We start from the raw sequence: 20,333 nt of genomic DNA, 5'->3' as shown, positions 1-20,333 counted from the left end.
GTGCGGGACCATCATCAGAGCAAATACCAACACCAAGCACGGTTGCTTTTTTATCCCAGGTTCAGGACCAAGGACTACCACCGCCACCGCTACCGCAGTCAGCACCAGGACAACCAGAAGTGGACAGGGGAGGCAAAAGTCTAAGGAGCGGGAGAAATGTAGTTTAATTGTGAATATATCGTCTAAACATCTGACACATCAAGAACTGAGAGTATTAAACAAAGGACTATCATTCGTACCAACCAACACACCGAATGAACTACAACTTGAAGCCAGTATTTACCGGTTCATGAGAACATTACGTTTGGAAAAAATTTTCACAAACGTTATTGTACCTGATCTGTCAATGGGAACCAATACAGGCAAGAAATTCAAACCTAAAAGTACATTTCTACCACCAGGATCACATAAGATGCTTGACACTTTTGAAATAATGGTGAAAAAAGACATCAAACCATTGGATTTCAAATCGGTGAAAAAACACAATCTCACGACAATAGATAAAAATATCATTTGATCCATTGCTAATGACAAGTAATTAACAATTCAACCAGCTGACAAAGGAGGTGCCATGGTTCTCATGGATTCCACTTTTTACACACACAGTGTCAACCAACATGTAACAGATACCAAGACCTATTTATTATTGGAAGGTGACCCAACTGAGGTACTACAAACAATGTTAACACAAATATTACAAAATGCAGTGGATCTGGATTGGATTGACATACCAACACAGCAATATCTGACTACATCATACCCAAGAAGGCCAAGACTATATATGATTCCAAAAATCCATAAGAACCTTTTGAATCCACCTTTCAGACCTATAGTTTCAGGGTGCGGGTCAATCTTTGATCCCCTTGGACGATTTCTGGATAATTTTTTTCAACAATTTGTGCAAAACTGGAGATCACACATCAAAGATACCACTCATTTCATATCTAAAATTGAGGAAGTAGCCCAACAGATGAATCCATCATGGCTATTGTGCACTATAGATGTTGTGGCCCTGTACACCTCAATACCCCATTAAGATGGTTTGGAAGCTGTTGAATGGGCGCTTCTGCTACTTGGAAAACTAACAACCAATAAAGTATTATTGATACAACTGCTCAAATTCTGTTTACAAAACAGTTATTTTCAGTGGAATTATCAGTATTACGCCCAATTAACCGGGACATCTATGGGTTTTTCGGGGGCGCCCTCATACGCAAATATTTTTATTGGCACAATTAGAGTTTGATCATTTGATTACAAAGTTGACCTGGTGGAACAGCATTAAATTATATTGTCGATTCATCGATGATATCTTTTTAATATGGACAAACTCGAGAGAGTCACTTGAAGAAATGATAGAGCAACTGATTCTGGCACATCCCAGAATTAAATTGTGCTATAACATTAATATGACATCAATGGAATTTTTGGATGTACGAGTAATTAAGACCACTGAAGGCAACAATTTACAAACGGAGCTCTTCACTAAAACCACGTACCGGAACAATGCATTATTATACACCAGTTTCCATCCAAGGAGTTTAATTAACAACCTTCCATTTTCACAACTCATACGCATCAAACGGATTTGTTCAGACTCTAATACATTTCAAATCAAACAACAAGAGCAACTTCAGAAATTTTCAGATAGAGGTTATCCGCCAACTGTATTGCAATCCTGTGTAAACAGAGTATCAGCATTAACTCGGAGAGAGCTGCTTACGCCTAAACAATGCATCAAACAGGACAAAATAGTCTTTGTGTCAAGATACACAACACAATCTGGAAGAATTAAACAAATCATCCAAAATCGTTGGGATCTTCTGTCAAATGAACCAGATTTTCATGATATATTCAAGGAACCACCTATTCATGCATACACCAGAGCTCCCAATTTGAGACAACTTTTATCACAATCCAGAGAACACAGAGACATACAACAGTTTAAGGGAACCTCAAAATGTTATAACTGCATTCATTGCAACAATATAGCTGTTGGGAACACTTTTACTCATCCAACGACAGGAGCTACTATTGGTCTCAGACATACTCAGATTGTAACTCTTAGAACATCATATATGGCATCAAGTGCCCTTGTGGTAAAATGTATGTCGGGAAAACGGCACGCAAATTGAAGGTGAGAATCACTGAACGCAAAAGTCGGATACGGACTCAGAGTACTAACTCCCCTCTGGCAGTTCACTGGCTCGAATGGAGACACACCATTTCACAACTGCGCATTATGGTGATTGAAAAAGTACCCCTTAAAAGTGGGGTTGACAACCATAAAATATTGCTTCAACGTGAGATTTATTGGATTAAATTCCTCAACACCATGACACCTATGGGGTTAAATGACAGGGTAGATTTTTCTTGCTTTATTTAGCTTCTTGATTTTTTTCTCAGATCATCAAAAGTAGTCCTCACTTATGTTTATTGATAATATCAGTATGTATAGCAATTATGAGTATGACTAAGCAATGTTGAATAAATATATGTTTTCCCATAAATACATATGTACCCCCAGAGTCATATCCTCAATATTTCAGTTCCACCATACACCCACAAGGATGACACATAGTGAGATTGGGGACATTTATATTCTTATTTTATATCATCACTTTTAGTCTTACATTCACATTGTTTTGACATTATTATCAGTTTGTGTTGTTTTTTTTGACCAACTGTAGGGTCAACTAGAGGCGTGTCTCATATTGACCTACGATTGATAGGCACTATCCGTTAGGCGTTTACATTTTCGGAGTGATTATAGACGCTCATCTCGTATTATGGCAGCCTCGCTTTTTTTCTTTTGATAGTGGGGCTGTGAGGTTTTATCATTACGGATATTTAAGTCCATATGTTATGTTAAGTGAGCAATTGTTGCTTTACAATCTCATCGAGACATTATTAATCCTCAGGCTGTGACTTGAGTCCGTTTGACATTTTAAGATGGCCGCCGTTATCGAAGGACGACATTGGGCTGTGCAGGACGTTAAGGTGTCTAACACGGGTTGATTATTTGACGAACCTCCAACATTTCAAGGTATGTTTTTACGATATGCGGTTGCAGTTCGTGTTAGCTATTTTAAATACCACACAGTTTTTTATTCACGCCGTAGTAATTCGCGGTGTCCTTTTTGTTTTTTGTCTTTTAGGGCTGCACTAATATCTTCCATAGCGGTAAGAATTTTTGTATTGCAATTGCATCTGTCGGTGCATGTATGTGAGGACTAGCAATTAAGTGGCTTTTTTTATACATTTTAAAATATTTTTTCTATATTTTACAGCACAACGATATGAGTCTGTCATTGAGGTATGTCATTTGAAAGCGTATCTTTGCTATTTGGTTTTGTCATTTTTACCTGGGTCAACTTATGACGTCTCCCTGAATATTGTTTTTTGCAGAGGAATTTAACTGAATTTATTCATCGTTGATGGTAAGCGGAAGTTTCTACAGGTTGATCGTTGCATTTACTGGTAGTTTAGATGATAGGTAGAGCTATTATATTTGGACTAAGCGACTAATTCTGCTTCTTTTAGAGAAGAGGATTGCTCCCTATGGCACCCCACACTACATATACATAAGGTAGGCTCACAGCTCCATATGAGCTCTAATTCAAATATGTGATTCTTTATTGATACCCATGGCCACTAACAAGGTATTATGATGTTTGTGTTACAGATCCGCCCTTGATGAAGAAACCATCAGGTTCCGAAATGCATTGGGCAATGTACATGGAACTATAATGAACATTGATTATAAATTTTGTTTATGCATTGTGAATTGATCTATGTATAACAATGAATGATGCACATATTGACAATGTACTGATGTGTATATAACTTGCAAACATGATATACATATACAATATAACAGTGTGAAATTGAAAATTGTGAATAGTTTGTTTACAACCATTGGTAAATATACCATGTGAACAGTGCGCGACTTAAACAAACTTCTAGGTTTGTATTTAGTTTACTCTATATAACAAGCAAGGGGTGACAGCCCTTGTAAGTCGCAGCACCAGTTGTTAAGTTTTTTCAGCAGGTTAAGCAGGATTAACCGAGTGCACCTCACACTCAGTAGTTTGTTCGTGTAATGATTTCAGGCATGGGTCAGCATGACCAGGGGGTCTGTAAATAAGGGCACCCGCCAGTGACTGTTGAGGAGTTAAGTTCAGGCAGAGGCCCATTGCTTCCTCCTCCACGAAAACCTCAAGTGGGAAGGTGTCGGGTGTCAGTAGCGCCAACAATACTAAGCCACTAACCTTCGAACGGCCAGCAGGAACGACGCCGTGAAGAGTAGTTCCCAATGTCCCCTAAACACTACACCCACCACAATGTAGCTGTGCACTATGGGTAGTGAAGTATTCTAGGGAAAAGGGGAAGGGGACAAAATAATAAAAGAAGCCTGTTCCGTCACAGGAATAAGAGACATTTTTCTATACTCCCTCTGAGACCCCTGCAGTAGGAAGAAAACAAGAACAGAAATGAGTAGTACCGCAATCACTCTCCTAATCCTGCTCAGACAAACACCATCCGTACTCACTTACATGAATGTGTCCTGGTTATTGTTCCAAAGGACTGTTCTTAGTGCATAGGGGTGTCTTGTAAGGGGAGCACCTGTGAGTGCTGGTCTTTGCGTGTGGTGAAAAGAGAATGCAGGCAGGCGCAGTCTCTGTCTCTCCAGATGCTCCTATCTCCGGAACACCTGTGGTACACGAAGGGTGGCTTGCCAGGTCCGTGGGGTCACCGGTGAATCCAAGGAAAGAAATGCGTGCCAAAGAAAACAAATGTCCGCAGTTCAATGTCTCTACGGTTCGGTTCCAGAACCGGGACTGCTAGCTAGAGAAACAATGTCCAGCTGTAGGGAGGTTAACAACCACGCTCCCACACAGCGCAAAGGGTCGGCGTCTCCTGTTCGGCTCCGGGGAACAGAGACGCGGCTCCTCCCTCGGTTCCGCGGAATTGGCCGCGAACAAAGGCAGGAGATTTGAAAGCGCGGCGGCGCTTCAAGGAATGCGTTTCAATCCAGGCAGAAACGCAAGTCGGCAGGACTTCGGGAAACGTAGCGAGGCAACGGCAATCAGGATCCAAGCTCCGTAGGCAGATTGTCAAGCCCCGTTTCATTGAGAGGCGGGACTTAAATAGGAGTGTGCTCCTTCCTGTCATTCTGCGATCTGCCTCTTGGCCTTATGGGAGATGTAGTCCCTGACACATTCATACGTGTCATGCGCAACCGGGAAAGGTGAGGGTTGGGGGCTGCATTCCGACTCGTGACCATGACAGAAGGTTACACAATCATACTACATTTTGTAGACCAGTGCTATTGAACCCCCTCTGCCGGATTTTAAAACCAGGTGGGATTGCTGTGGCGAGGGTTGGGTTGGCCGAGCTAGGTTTCGGTGAGGAACAGGGCGTCCAGCTTTCCATTATTTAAAAGGTCAAACACCTGTATTTCATGTTTCTGAAGAGAACTCACAATTACTAACGCTGCAGAGAACTGTGCTACTGGCCCATTAGGATTGCGGGCAAAGGAGGGAACTTCATTGTTAACTGGATTGTTAGGAGTCCATGCGCAGTCAGAACAGGTAAAATCTTTTAATATCTTACAGGGGGAACAGTGAGGAGAACATCTCAATCTAGGGGCGAGGCTGTACAGCGCTGCACTATCATAAGAGATAGAGGGCCTACCCTCTGACAAAATCCAGCATCGGGGCAGGGGCTGGCGCTGGACGCTGACTGGCGCAGACTGGCTTGCCACTTGTCATGTAATAAAACGTACTTTTATCGACTTATAACCTAACTAAACTATTATAATAACATAATAGGCACTTGCATTCAGTGTGATATCATCTGTTAAATATATGTCATTGACATAGGACAATGCTTGGTCGTCAAATTCTTTCAATAGTTCAATAGTTCTGAAAACAGCCCAGTGCTATTCCTATACCCTTGGGGTAAACAACAGAATTGTTTTTGAGAACCTAAAGCACTAAATGTGGTTAAGCACCTGCTTTTAGGTGCTGTGTTTTGGCAGAAAAGCCCATATGTGGTTTAATATTTTTTGTGCACTTATCATTAGTTCAGCGCTATGCGCGTTTTGTACAGCAAATGTGCATATAACAGTGTACAAGTGTCTGTAATCCAAGACATAAATTATATGAATAGTCTTGTTTCATTACTGGAAACAAGGGATTATTCATCAGTTAGGCTCAACTTTCTATTACACTTTGATATTCAATTTGGGTGAGTATCTCTCTAACTTGTTTTTTGGCATCATGTTTAAAGGGGTATTGTCTTTTTGGTTGTGATCTGGACTTCGCAGGTACTATATGGAAAGGGGATCCTTCATCCCAACCCACGTGGTTACGGTATAATACCTGAGCTTGTGCATAGGCCCACTCATTGGCGTATGTGTGTTTTTCAGATTCGTAAATTAGGTCAGAAAAAGCTAGTCAGATTATTGTTCTCCTTTTGGGCAATCCCTAACAAATTCAGGTGGCCAGTCTTTTTCGCCAAGAGAATATCATAGCTGAATGACAAGCTCTCATATAAGATAACATTGATAGTGCGTTGTATATCCCCTTTCATCTGGAGTTGCAGTTCACAGAATTGACTAGGGACACACAGTCTCTTGTTGGGTGTTTCCACCTGGACGTTGTCACTTATTGCTACTGCCACCAGACACTCCATAAGATTGCAGCAAATTGTGGTGACTTCTTCCACGCTGTTCAGCATGGTCAGAGCCCCATCCTTATTCAGCAGCTGAGTCTGTGGCATGTTTAGTTTTAATCCCAGACACTTTCTTCTTTTTAATTTGAGGCTTTGACTGTGGAGGTTTGTCTTCCTTTTTAATTGTGAAATCAGAGGAGCTGATCTGCGCTCTGATCGTCCTCCTCTCTCCGAGCATTTTACGTATGACTCCTGAAAGGAATGAGAAGGACTTGTATCAGTATCCTAATACCTATCAGGTTGTTTAATTGATTCCCATCCCAGCCCCTCCTTGTCCTGAGCCCTAAAAGTCGGCCCTCCTGCATTGTAATCTATGCATCTCAGCTCTATTAACTACCCCAACCTCTACCCGGAGTGCTAAAACCTGGCTCCCAGCCCAAAAAAACTACCCTGAGCCCTGACAACTGCCCCAGCCCTGAAAACTACGCCTCCCCATGCTCTGAACCCTAAAAGTCGGCCCACTGCCCTAAAAACTACCCTGACCTCAGCACCCCCGCTGTGAGCCCTGAAAACTGCCGCCCAGCCCTGATTACTGCTGGCCATCCCTGAATACTGACCCTTTCCCCTTACCCTGAGCTCTAAAATTCGTCCCACTATCCGAAAAACTTCCCCTTCCCCCCCCATGCCCAGAACCCTGAAAACTGGTCCCACCCCTAAAATATGCCCCCACCTCACCCCGGCTCCAGACCAATTTACCAAGCTGAGTCCAGGTTCTTCTTTCTGACACGATCCTTCTGGTTCCTCTACCCCATGAGCGGCGCATATTGGGGAAAAGAGGTGGGGCGGGGAAGGGGGCCAGAAGGCTGCTCTCCCTGCCAATCCGCTCACACAGCTAGAACACCAACTGCGTTAGCCATGCATATGTGTGGTTAAAGCATATGTGTGGTTAAGGCAAGCATTGTTCAGCTTGCGAGGAAACCGCATGCTTGCTTAGGTGTGCGTTGTAAATGCCGTTTGCCCCCTATTTATCGTCCACCAGTTGAGTTAGAAATTAGAGAAAGTTCAAGCAATTGTGTTCTACGTGGGTGATGCAGTAAATTGTTTAATCATGATCTTAACTTATGGTCTGTTTCTGGCCTATTTTTAAGGGTTTTTTTTTTAATGCTTTTTATCTAGTAATGTTTTAACTGAATTTACCATGTATGTACGCTTTTTAAGATATTTTTTATGTCGAAATAAAGCCTATTTGACTTGATTAAGCTACTTAATTGTTATAATGAACAGCTGTCACTACTCTAGGATTAGGGAAAAAACATTCTAAATAATTGGTTTAAGGTGGAGTTATCAGCTATGAGATAAAACATTTGTCACTAGAAAGAGCTTGACATAAGAATATTCTCCCCTATCTAAGAATGTAGGGGCAATTTATAACTATCTACAAAAAGCTTTGAAGAAGTCCTTATTTTTTTCCCAAAACACCTTGTGTTTACTTTCTTGAACAATTTTCTATAAAATAAATTAGCTGAAGTATGTCAATGATAGGTCTCAACGAGTAAGTTCTGTAGCCAAATGTAATCAATTTGTGAATTATTTTGAATCCAGGATTAATACAATTGGCATATTTTGGCTTCCCACAAGACTTATCTACGATGGATTTCAATCAATTCTCTGCTCAAATGTCTGTTCTAGTTATTGCAACAGGTTTTACTCAGTTCTCCCTACTAGATGATGACGATGCAGTTTTATCTGTAATAAAGTGCAGTAAACCTTCTGGATCAAATGATTTTAGCCCTGCTAGACTGCATAAAGAATTGCTTTAAAAGTCGCTCACATGAGTAAAAAACGATTATACGTGCTTCAGTTATGTTGGGTAGGGTCCTGAAGGATTACAAAAAGTTCATGTATGTGTAATATGAGTAATAAACTATCTTTCACTACCAATGCCATTGTGTTTACAGCTTTAGAACGGGTTGCCATATTTTCAAAACTGCTTGATTGCACACTATTTTCCATTCCGGCTGCAGCACTGAAATGGTAGTGACAGCTGTATTGGATGAGCTCTGTATGTATGCTTATCAGACTAAACCTGCTCCCTTTTATCCCTTTAGAGCTCTCTGCGGCAATTGGTACCACGGACTATGACAAGTTTTACTTTGTCGTTTGGAAGAGTTTGGTATCCAAGGCACAGTTTGACAGTTGCTCAGTAGCTTTCTGTCTGACAGATCTTTTCAGGTAACGATGGACTTTTTTGTTTGACCCCAAATTATTGATCTTTGGGGGTACCGCAGTGCTCAACACTATCTCCACTGCTTTTTAATTTGTGTGTGATCTCTGTGGTGTAATTCATTTAATCACTTGGACTGATGTATTTCATGCACGCTGAGCATAATCAAATCATATAATGAGAAGCAAATTTTGTTTAAGACAGATGTCGACCCAAGGATGAATGAGAGCCGAAAATCTAGACAATTTATTTAATGGTTGAATCCTGAATGATAGAAAAGGAACTTGAATTAGTGGAGATAAGACCGAAATTAGGTCCCTGTCCAAAGTCGCTCCAGTTTAGAATTATGCCTCCTGGCCATTTTCCTTAGGCCAAAAAAAGCCTTTACCTACAAAGCGTACAAACAAAATAGGAGCATGAAATGTTATATGCACCTCACCTTGAATAAACAAACAAATACAATAGTCAAGGCTGGTATGTTTCAATTTCATGTTAAAATAAATGATACACTTATTTTCATTGCCACAGTGCGTTTTTCTGCCAGATTAGATTCCCATAATGCGATATATATGCTCATTTAGTTGCAACGTTTTCAAAATTCAACAACCAAATTCAGTATTGAATTGACAAAGGAAGGATCCCCATACGTCCGCACTGAAAGCATTCCATTGACTTCCAGTCAGAGTTATGTATAACTCCCCCTTGTTAGTGCATGAGGTACTGCCATGACTAGTCCAAACCCTGGATGTTAGGTAGGTTTCGAAACAATTTTTGTTTTAGATAAGACACCCTACTTTCCCTCAGGTGCTTTTATAGCAAACCAGGTAAACTTCATCCTTATTCACAATGCATTACATAGTCCCATGTATTTTCAAATGATGATCTATCTGGGCAGTTAGACTTCACAAGGCCTTCACCATCAGAGCTAATGTAAGTTTAATCGTGTTACCAAGTCATTGGCCTATTGATATTCCTTAGTGTTGCCCATTCTGTTTGCTCCACATCCACAACCATCTTGACTCCTTTTTAAGCCAGATGCAAAGTGTGCCCCAGAAAACATATTTGTTTGAAATTACTCATTGGTCACTGTTGGCATCTTGCCATTGGCTTAGTAATCTTCCTCCATACTGGGAATGAAGAGGGTATGTTTAGCACGAAATAAAACAATTCTGTTGTGTTAACTTCTGTACAGAGTGCTAAGACACCCATCTTTAGAAAAACATACCCGCTTTCAGGACCTACTGTAATGTAGAGATATACTTCTACATTAGTAGATATAATGGAACAGTGGTTTGAGAGAGAAAGCAGTGCTTGGTCTGAAGTTCAGAGTACATAGATACTGTAACATTACAGCAACGCGTTTTTTAGGTTTACTTTTTTGCTGACACAAGCACAGAATCGTGCACAACACTTATATGTGCCGATTGACTAAAATATTAAAGACGTTACAGTCTAAATGTATATCACTACGAAACTAGTTCGTTGACTTCACTTTTTCAACACCGTACAAAATGTAGTTTATTATAGTGAAACTGCAAGGACTGTTGTGTGTATGATGCCCTCTGAACTACAAACTGCCCTGTACATTTCTCAGAAATGTTAAGTTGTATCTTAAACATGTCTGATACGAGTGGTATTGTACATGTATTTAAGACCGTATTTTCTGGACTGTTAGCACCTTTTGAGGCAGTCCTAGGAATATTTCCAAACATAGTGCACTCTGTGTTTGGCGGACTGCCTCTCATTTTGGGACTCGCTGAAGGGATTCTATTTTTGCTCCTACTGCTGCGATATGGCAAGCCAATTCACCAGCGACACCCAGTTCTCCATGGAGACGGCTCTACTGGCGATGAAGTGTCGTGAGCGCATCGTCCAAATTTTGGGACTACCTTCTCTAAGAGAATTAAATACCACATGGTTTCTGTCATTCAGACCAATTTGAAGTCAAGGAGGGAGAAAGGTACATGCCTATAGATATGCAAGGTGGCCTCAAAAGAGGTCCAAATATATTTGCACTAGCCTCAAGCCACATTAGCAATTCAAAGAACAGATTTTAACAACATATCAAGATAAATTATTTTATTATTTATTCAATTATTTATTAAAGCAATATCTTTTCAAATCATGCATTTAAAAAAAACAGCTGGGTTACAAAGAATTCATAATAAGGAAAATAACACAACGGAGCATATGATTCTTAGAATAGAATATAACATGACGTAAGTTAAAAAGCCAATGTGTTCTCACCAAGGCCCACACATCAAACCACAGGCTAGTATCACCAGACATACACATACATACTACTCACATCCATATAAATACTGCAATCACATTCACAAGTCACTAGTCACTCCACAGAATTATTCAAATCAGCGATCAATGGGGATAGTTTGAATATTCTTCCAGATCAATCGGTTGGTCCTCAGAAGGTAAGGGTGCCAATTGCATCTTACCTGTTCTACGCTGCCTGCTATGAGGAGAAGAATGCGTGTTAGAATCATGTCTCACACTCCCATCAGTCATGCCAACGGATGTTGATACTTTGCTTGAACCAGTAACGGCCCATGCACTGTGTTGTCCCCAGCGGCTACCAATTCTGATGACGGCATTCATTGAGAACTCACAGACGTAAAATGCTACTGTTGAGGTACGAGAGGAAACAACAGGTGCGCAGGTACCATCCATTACGAACATTTCTAATGCGACCAATGCTGACGGCGATGCTTCACATCTATGTGCGGTTGATCTTCTAAACGAGGTAATCCAACTTTCACCTACAATGGTAGACAACTTTTTTACACACTTAGAAGATTTGATGTTTTCTCCAAACAATAACACTTTCTTGCCCTTATATAGGTACAATTTGCGTTGCCCTTATATAGGCATAGAAATCAAGCCCTTATTTAGGCATAGCCCATGCTACCCAAATACAGGCATGGCTACTTCCATCCGTTCATCAACGTCACAACGATTTCTTGGAAAACCAGACTCTTAAGCAGAAGGGGCTTCCCCTGGCCTGGATATTGATTTCTCCAAGCAACTCATTTATTATGCATAGACAACTATTCCTTAGGGGTTCATCCATGACGTTCATATGCCCGACTTTACGTCGATGCTGGCATTCCTAAACACCTTCAAGGTATAAATATACCTTCACTTGCTATAGCAAAGCACGGTGTGGTTCGGTGCAGTTCGACTACCTACTTGCCCGACGCAGCTCGCTACAGCAAGTGCCGAAGGAAGCCGACTCTCCAGCTGACGCACTGAAAAGGAGCTGTCCTCTCCTGCCGAGAATCCAGCTCCAGTGTTTCTGACTTCCCTTGCGGAGTGTTGGGAAATAGAGTCCGAGACAGAGATACCAACCTCCTTCATTATAAAGGTATGGAGCTGATTAGAACATAGAGAAACCTTTGGCAATTCTTGGCAGAACTAAAACCTATGCTAAAGACCTCACTTCTTCCCTGGTATTAGACCTAGGTTAGGTACATTGGGTAGGAGTATTTTAGAAGCACCAGTTGAGTATATTAGCCTGTGTTATTTATGTATGTATTTTTTTGATAATCAATTTTTATTAAAGTTTCAATACAAATCAAATTCATTTGTAGCGAGTCACATATTCTATTAAAACCCCCCTGCCCCCCTCCCCCACATCACAGAGCATATCAACATTGTCAGAAGAAGTCGCCGTTACCCACCGAACACATTGACATATCAAGTTCTTCATTATCGTAACAAGCCAAACCATTTGCCCCATACTTTATGGAAGAGCTCCGGACAGCCTTGGGCCGCAAAGACACTTTCCTCCTGTGTCCCACACCAGTCCACCCCCTCCTCCATTTCCTCAGTGCAGGTGCCTCCATCTGAGACCATTTGGCTGCAATGTCCTGTTTCGCCACCGCCAGAGATGTTCCCAAGAAGCGCTTATCGGCTCAGGAGCCGTCCATCCCAGCAAACACTCCTAAAAGCAGATGTCTCGGGTCTTGAGGAACCACCCAGCACAGTGTACTCGTAAGTTCTTCCTCCACCCCTCTCCAGAATGGCTCCAAGGCCGGGCACAGCCACACCATATGGTAAAAATCGGCCGGGGTGCCGGCGCACCGGGCACAGGCCGTGGAGGATCTTGCACCTGCTCGGAAGAGACAGGCCGGCGTCAAATAGGCCGTGTGAAGGAAGTAAAGCTGGACCAGGCGTAATTTCGAAGATGTGGTTAGGGTCTTGGGCACCATAAGGGCATCGCGCCAGTCAGTTTCATCCAAGGGGTCCACCCAGCCCTCCCATCGCTCCCTAAGGCGATCTAGGGATGTGGGGGAATTATTAATTAAGGCTCGGTATATTCTGGAAACCCCTCCCCAGATCTCCCCTCATGACTTGGGCCTCCAGGGGACTAAACTCTGAAAGGGAAGTAGGTATGGGGAGGTGGGCGTGGAGGGCGTGGCAGAGCTGTAAGTATTTGTAAAATTAGGAGTTCAGGAGTGAGTGTCGCTGCTGCAGGTCAGAGAAGGTACATACGTGGTCTCCCACCCACACGTCTCCTAGTACGGATATTCCCACCAGGTCCCATCGGTGGAACCCCTCCAGGGCGGAGGCCTCCCTCAGCCAGGTGCCACACCAGAGGGGCGTTTGTCGAGTCAGTTTACAGTCCCAGCGCACCAGAGGAGTGCGGCACGCCAGGCCAGAAGGACCAATCTGGTGATGGAGGGCATGTCTTGTGGCACCGGGAAACCATAGAGGAATCCCTGCAGTCGTGGGAACTCGAGGACATTGAGTTCGACTCGGTAGGCGGGGTCAGACCAGCACCCGCGAACCATTCGTGGATCACAATGAGTTTGGTGACTAGGTAATAGGCGTAAAGGTTGGTGATTCCCATACCACCGTCAAAGGGGGGAATTCGGCAGTGGGCCTGGGACAGTCGTGAGCGTCCCCTCCCCCATAGAAACCGGAGAAACACGCTGTTTAATTCCCGGAACCAGCTGCTTGCGAGGGGGATAGAGGAGTTTTGCAAAATATAGAGGAAGCGGGGGAGGATCATCATTTTCAAAAGGTCGCTTCGGCCTAGCGGGTTCAAGGGAAGGGACTGCCAGTTTCGAAGATCCGTTTTCATCCGGGTAACTAGGGGGCGATGTTGAGTGTTTACTCTAGTTCAGGCAGGAGGGTCACCCACACACCCAGATACTTAAAGGACAGGCGGCAGACGGGGATCGCCGCCTGCCAGTCAAAGCAGGCGTGTGAGGAGTGAAGTGGGACCAACGTGGACTTTGCCGGGTTGAGGCGGAGACCAGAGACTTGCTTAAAAGCAGAAAGGGCTCTCTAGGACCTGGGGCCGGACTGGTCCGGGTCCTCCAAATAGAGCAGCACGTCATCTGCATACAAGGCAATTTTGTCCACGTGGCTCCGATCCCATTGCCACCCTCGGATCAAGGGGTCTTGGCGTATGAGCGCCGCCAGGGGCTCCATCGCTAGCGCGAATAGGAGTGGGGATCCTGGCGGGGGCCCCTACGGATCGGGAACGGATCAGAGAGTCTGCCGTTAACGAGCACTCTGGCTTTAGGGCTGCTATATAGGACCTGGACCAGACGGCGAAAGGGGTGGCCAAAACCCATCTTCTCCAGAACGTCTCACAGGTATCCCCAGTCAACCGTGTTAAAGGCCTTCTCAAAGTCCAGAAGGAGAAGGGCCAGGTAGGGGGCGAGCCGATGACGATGGGCCAGGGCAAGATGAAGACGACGGATGCAGTGTCGGGTACTGATCAGGGTGGACCAGGTCATTTAGGAGGGGACGGAGTCTCTGGGCAATGGCGGTGGCGAAAATCTTAACATCAGTGTTGATCAGGGAAATGGGCCGAAAGTCGCAGCAATCTAAGGAGGGTGGATGCGTCTTTGGGATGAACACGATAGTCGCCACGTCGGATTCGGACGGAAAGGATCCGACATCCACTACCTGTCGGAAGAGCTCCGTTAAGTGGGGCACCAATTCCTCACGGAACATCGAGTAGTATTCCTGAGGGAATCCATCAGGCCCAGGCGTTTTGCCGGAGTGTAACAGGGTGATGGCCCCTTGTATTTCCTCCGGAGTGAGCGGGCCATCGAGGGATCAGCCGTCTCTTTAGGAAGGCAGGGCAAACAGATTCCCGATTCCGCCATCAAGTCCGTGAGGGAGGCGCTGGGAGGGCGTGCGCTATAAAGGGCCTCATAATATTACGCAAAGGTTTGCGCAATGGCCTTGGAGGTCATCTGGCAAGTCCGATGGGCCGTGCGGATCTCAGGGATAATAAGATGGGCCCTAGGGTAGGCGATCAGATTGTGGAGCAGTTTCGCCCCATCCGTAGATACGGGCAACCGAGGATTGCCAGAGCATTTGGGCCGATTCTAGGGAAATCCGCCAGATCTCGTCCCGGATCAGAGCCAGTTGTCTGGAGGAATCAGCCGCGTCGGCCTCCAGCTGGGCCCGTTCTAAGCCGATGGCTCTGGACTCCTGCTGGCCAGACTGGGCCGCACGTTTGGCGTGCACGAGCCCCCTGGCGACCCCCCGTAGCACTGCCTTGCCCGCCTCACAGAGCGTTCCCTGTGAAGGGACCGACCCGACATTAGCGAAGAAGTAATGTCGGAGTTCATGGCCAAGGGAGTCTACAAGGTTGGGGTCCTGTAGGTACCACGCGTTGATTATGTATGTATTTTTATATGTCATATCACTAGACAATGTTATTACAGTATTATTTTATAATACTATTCTCGCTGTACGCATTATACTTTGCATTCTGTCTAGCAATTGTAGCAGTTCCCCTCTCTTGCATGAGAAAAAAGACTTTAATAAATCCTTTTATTGTAAACGCCTGTCTCACTATTTCTCTGCAACTCTGTAGAAACGATGCATGCATGATTGACTGAGTACAATAGTTATCTATTGTTTCCACAACTGTGATGATATTTGTTCCAGTCCTAGGGAAACAAAGTTGTCATGTTTATGCAGTTGTCAGAAACTAATCCCTTCTTTTGTATTCAAGAAAGTTTCTAGTGACCTCTGAGCTAGCTGGCACTCACAATTAAGTTTAGTATATTCGATAGAGACATACTGACCTCAGTCCTATGTCACATCTATAGGATGTGACATAGGACTGAGGTCATTCTACTCATGGATAAACTACACTACATGGCGCCCAACGTTTGGTAAGGCACTAATTTAACGCTAGATACTAAAGTAACTCAGTCGTGCTTTTCTCAGAGACCCCATTTTTCCATAAAAACTCCAATAGACGTCTGGAGTGGGTAAAGGGATAATATCCTCCAAAGCTGAGTAGGAAGAAAATCCTATGTATTAGCTTTTTGGTTTCTTCAACGTTGAATGATACAGTGTTCCAAAATATTGTGCACCTTATCTTTGTTCCCTTGAAACTTGCTCTGCAAACTTTCAGTCAACAAAATGCCGGATAGTGACAACAGCACCGAGATCGGTGGAACTGCTGCTGATCCAGCAGCTCTTAACAATACAGATTTTAATGAAACCGATGAGGATGCTACATCCATTCCTCCAAATTTAAGGAAAGATATCACTATAAAACTTATACAAAAAGGCCCTAACATCGAGAGGTGGTAGGATAGTTTTTGTGATAAAGGCACATGAATATCACCAGCGAGAGGTATTCTACTCATGGATAATCTTCCCCGAAGCAAATCCTGTAACACATGTGTTTCACTTCTACAAAAAAGATTAACCACTAGAGGAATACATTCCTTTCGATGATATTGAAATTCCACTAACGTACCAGGAGCATAAGCTCTGGTTTAAAGGCGCCCTAAAACATTTAAATCACATTACCAGGCTCGGTCCACTAGGTAGACCAGGAGCAACATAGCTGGTCTTAGCCAGCTATACACCACATCCTGACATTAATGAAATGACAGATGTAGAATTACGAACTCCGCTAAAAGAGTTCATCAAAATTTATAGACAATTGGTTCAATATGTCATGCGGACTCTCACAGTCCAACCTGCCATAATGATTCCACAACATACCCCTCACCAGGGGAATACACTAAAAATACACCACAGACTTTACACTCAGTCATTAGTAAATTACCTGCAAAGCGGGAAGAAATTCCATTCTGGATAGCTCAAAAAATTACTCCAATCGAAGCGGTATTTCCCAATACTAACCCTCATGAAAAACACAGGATTTTAACGATCCGTTTACCATTGGGGATCACATCACATCTGGAAGACTGCACCACTTGGGGTACAGTTTTTGCTGCTATTTACACTAAAATGCACGGTGTTCCGTCCATGGCGGTAATACCTGATGTCCTGAAACAAATTAAAAATGAATACGGGGCAAAGCCTGCTTTAAATTTAGGTCTGAAATTACTGAAAGATTTCAAACAGGTCTCAGCAATAATATTAGCTAATATTAAAGGTGAAGCAGCATCAGTGGCGATCCGCCAGAAATTAAGGGAATTTGATGTAACTGAGCAACCACAGGAATTAGCCAGAATAATGCAAAAATCCTATGAGGAATTAGGCAGAGACAGTCTGGGTGGGAAACCTGTTAAACCCCAACTGTCTGAAAGTCCTTAAAAGGTCTTTACTAAAAAGAAATCCGAAAGAAGAGGACGGTCAGAACATAAGGAAGAACACGTGAAGTCCAAAGACTATCAACACGTTCAGAAAAACAAGAAAACTCAATTCACAAAAAAGAAGGTAGCAGGTCTATAGATCAGACATGCCGAGGATCTTGAGGAGACAACTCAAGAACGGGGAATGGGCTCAGACAATGTTGGACAGCGCAGCAGAAGTCACAATAGCTCGCTAGAACCTGAAGGATCTTCTGGAGAAAGTGGACTTGAATGAATTCATTCAAGTTGAAACTGAAGATACCAGGGTTAGTTCTCCATATCAGTTATTTGAAATAACACTCCGAATGGAGGGCGACATACCAAGAAAGATAAGAGCACTCTTTTGGGAGCGACTTCCTAAGGGTTATGACATTCTTCTAGCTGAACAAGACTAGCCACCTACATTTGTCAGTGAGTGCCCACATGGCGAAGACATCATTATGCCAGCCTTCTCTAACCACATTCAAATTCATTTAAAATATACTTATGCCAGGAAAAGGGCAGTTGCCCAGGTTCCTGCATTGTACAAAAATCATGTAGGATAGGTTGAGGATTCTCCTCACCATAAAATCCCGTTAAAAGATCAACCAACTGCACAAAGGCAGTACCCAGTTAAGCAAGAAGCTAAAAAACAGGTCAGGGAGATCTTAGATCAACTAGAATACCAGGGGGTGATTGAAACATGCACCTCGTCAATGAACAATCCTTTATTTCCGGTCTCCAAACCAGACAATACATATCGTCTAGTATTGGATTACCGACATCTAAACTCTTGTTGAAAAACTTTTGCAGTACAAAATGCACACAGTGCAGCATTAATGAATAACATTGTGCGTAAAAAATATAAAACATTAGATATTTCTAACGGTTTCTTCTGTCAAAACATTGCACCGGAAAGTAGGTATTTGACTGCTTTCTCAATTAAGGGGACACAGCGTCCCTTCTGTCGTCTCACTCAGGGATTCAAGAATAGTCCTGGGTTATTTTTAGCGAGGGTAACTGAGTTACTACAAACTTATGATGATGAAGCATTATCATATGTGGATGACATCTATCTGATAGATGATGACTTGGATAGTCACTTGAATAGGGTGAATACAATTATATTGGGATTCGCCTCTGAAGGGTAAAAATTCAATAAAAAAAAATCTAGAATTGTCCGTTTAAACGTCCTCTTTCTAGGATATAAACTTTCAGGTGAAGGCAAAAGCCTGACAGCAAACTTTCTAGAAAAGTGCGCGCTGCTCCAACCTCCAAAAACGCTGAAAAACTTAGTTGATTCTAGGTTTCCTGAATTTTGGAAGAACTACGCAGAAAGGGTTAAACCTCTATGAATTAATCAAACCTGATTTCAAAACAGTTGCACACAAAAACACACAGAAGTGTTGGGTTCACTGCAAACAGACATGTTAGCAATTAAACATTTGCAAACAAGTGTAAACGTATGCAAGTTAGTGATCCGAATCATTCCAGGACAATGCGGATTCACGTACTTAACTTTTAACGAAGGTGAAAAAGTACCAATAACTTACAAATCACACTTGTACACACAAGCAGAAATGAAATTCACTTCAACCGAAAAAATTCTGACAGCGGTACAAATTGCAGTAGCAAAAGAGAGAGCCCTCAAACAGGGTAAGCGCATTATGGTTGTGACACCTGTACCTGCCTTAGAGGCAGTGACAAAAGCGAGCATTCCAAATGCTAAAGCTTTACACCCGAGATGGATACAATGGGTTAATTCTGTTGCTGCAACAGATGTTGAGTACGTTTTTGAACCATATTTGAAAACACAAGCATTTCTACAATATGAGCAAGAATGTCCTCTGCCTACTAAAATTCTGCCTCTGGAGCAGTATGAATGTATAATTTATACTGACGGATCAGCTCAACCCGCTACGGGGGTAAACAAGCCTATAGTGCAGTGTGCACGATCGTTAAAGGTTGCTGGCGCAATGGCAAATTCAGACCAATGGTCACTAAAACTCAATCTCCAGGAGATTGTACATCTCAGCAAGCTGAACTACAAGCCTTCAAGATAGCACTTGGGAACACAGATTGGGAATTCCCCACACTCATAGTTTGCGATTCGTATTATTGTGTTCAATCTTACTATGAATATTTGCAAAACTAGCTTCAAAACAGTTACAAGGATGCAAAAGGTGGCACAATCAAGCATAAAGCGCTTTGGGAACAAGTAGTTCAGTTACGATAAGGACTACAAAACACTCACGTGATACATAAGCTGAGTCATCAACGTGATGGCGTTCACGTTGCAGGGAATTCATTGGCTGATGAAGCCGCGAAGGCAGCTGTGCAAACTGCTTCCGTAGCTGGACTCACTCGTTCAAAAACAAAAATAGACGGCAAAATAATGCTAGCTGTCAATGCCACAAGCAAAGGCAGCGGTGCAGCGTTACCTAATAAGTTTCCACTCAAATACTCATATATAATTAAGGCTCCCGGTTTTCCGTTTATACGGATTCATATATATAAATACAGACGGAAAAATATTTTTTTTCCGTCTGTATTTATAAATAGAAGCGGATAAATACAACCAAATTAGATTCGCTGAGCCCGAGAATTGTTTGGCAGTCCCTGCTCTTCCGAATTGCCGTGTATGGCTGCCCACATTAGCTTCCGCTGGGCCATTAATCACTCTAGGCGCGGGAAATTCCTTCTGCTGTTGCTTTGACATCTCCGGCGCTGAGCCTGCACCCCAGTAGGTTTTAGGTCACAGGTTAATCAAAAGTTGGGGGTGGACTTGTATTTCAGGTGTTAACATTTGAGGAGGCGGGGCGTTGTTAGCAGCGCGAATACTTGGA

The 20,333-nt window shown here is 43.1% G+C and overlaps 1 protein-coding gene across 3 annotated transcripts in view; it reads left to right on the top strand.

Annotated features, from left to right (window-relative positions):
* TANC2 (tetratricopeptide repeat, ankyrin repeat and coiled-coil containing 2) overlaps positions 1-20,333 on the top strand; it is a 2,511,073-nt gene that overhangs the window by 515,183 nt on the left and 1,975,557 nt on the right. For all 3 annotated transcript variants that reach the window (XM_078645079.1, XM_078645080.1, XM_078645078.1), the window contains exon 4: positions 8,787-8,910. The gene's annotated coding sequence lies outside the window, so the exon portion shown is untranslated. The remainder of the gene's footprint in view (positions 1-8,786; positions 8,911-20,333) is intronic.

Source organism: Lissotriton helveticus, chromosome 5_1, assembly GCF_964261635.1.
Source record: "Lissotriton helveticus chromosome 5_1, aLisHel1.1, whole genome shotgun sequence".
NCBI classification, from domain to species: Eukaryota; Metazoa; Chordata; class Amphibia; order Caudata; family Salamandridae; genus Lissotriton; species Lissotriton helveticus.
This window is presented reverse-complemented; position numbering and strand designations above follow the sequence as displayed.